Consider the following 1,692-nt stretch of genomic DNA (forward strand, 5'->3'; position numbering starts at 1 on the left):
TGTTTAACATTCTGTTCCTTCTGTTGGCGTTTAAATAATTCCCAATGGTTGTTTCTTTCAAATGCCAAGGCATTTATATATTATATATAGGCAAGTATATACTGCAGCTTAAAAAGTACTTGAGGTATGATAGGGGTATATTGTTTTTGTTAAGCCACAAGTAGTACTTATCTATCTATCTATTTTATCTATCTATCTGTCTGTCTGCCTGTCCATCATCTATCTATCATGCTTAGGCTCAACTACACACACATCTACACACACACATAATGTTTAGAGTAAAATATACACACACCCAGGCACACACATTCATGGTAATTCTGTTGCCATGGAGAGAGTTCTACAATAGCTTAAAAAATGCTTACAGTCTAAAAGGGAAGACTATAACCAGTAGGGCACACACAGTTCCATTAAAAAAAAAGAAAACCATATTTATTCCTCAGGATCTGGGTCTTTCTCATGAACATGCAGTAATGAAACTTACATAACTCTCAAATTTAAGAAATCCAGTGGGCATTGAGTCATCTGCCTGTATTTAAGAAGTGTTTGCAAATTATTGGCACTGCTTTTTCATTTTTATTATTGCTACTAGCATTCTGTTGAGGGTCGGCAGTGAATGAGGGTGAAAGCAGTGCAGAGAGACAAATGGCCCTTTGTGGGGCCTCTTGAGACCCTCTGTGTGCGTGTGTTGTGGCCATCCATCTAAGACAGGCCACAGTCAGGTCAGTCACTGTACTTCCCCGGGTAGTGTGACTGCCAGTCCTCACTCAAGAGAATCATGGGACAGCCCCATGGCCAGTGCTGAGCTAGGCAAGCCCAGGCATGGGGTCCTTGTTTCACCCTGTGGTGGAAGGCTTCCCTGGCCAGAGATGGGAGAGGTCATTGCCAAGGATGCCGGGCAAGTGGTTCTAGCTCACAGCCATCTGCTCCCACCACCAGGAGATCCTGCCCAGGTGTTCATTGTTAAGACTCACCCAGAAGAGAGGAGTGATCCTCCAAGTGTTGGGTTGAAGGAGTTTCAAACTCCAATGCAAAGGGCTTTGGAAGAGGCTTTGAAAAACCCACGGCTGCTTCACAGGGGCTAGGCTGGAGTGGTGGGAGCAGGGAGCATGCAGCCCCAGGTTGGGAGCCGGCTCTGTCCACCACGAGCTGCATGGCTTTGTAGCATGGCTTTATGATCCCGGCCCCATTGCTTCCCCAGTGAGAGAAGGAGGTTGAGGCACGAGATTTCAAAGACCCCACCCATATCATCTCTCCCCCAGGGGAAGGAACCTCTGCGTTATTACATTTCTTTGTATCCCCTCCGCCTGCCCCAGCAACACTGAGAAGCCTGCCTCGACTGATGAGTGAGCCAGCACTGTGTTCAGGAGCTCCGACCTGAGAGTCAGATCAATGAGAGTTTGAGTCCTAGCTCCGGAAAATGGGCATCCTCAAAGTGGACAAAGGTGACAGAGGACACAGTGACGAGAAGCACCCCATCAGAGCCTGACAAGTAGAAGTTCTTGTTACTAGGAACTCCTAGGACCCCTGTAGATTGGGTCTGGAGCTCTGATGGACACTGTGCTTCCCCAAGATGTTTCTGAAGTCTGTTGTATTCAAATAGGGTAACAATGGGCCCCGCATTCTGGGAGGGGCCGAGGGTGGTCCCTCAGATCCCAGCAGCCAGAGGAGCCCACGGGTAGGTCAGACACC

The sequence above is a fragment of the Lutra lutra genome, chromosome 1, assembly GCF_902655055.1.
Source record: "Lutra lutra chromosome 1, mLutLut1.2, whole genome shotgun sequence".
NCBI lineage: Eukaryota > Metazoa > Chordata > Mammalia > Carnivora > Mustelidae > Lutra > Lutra lutra.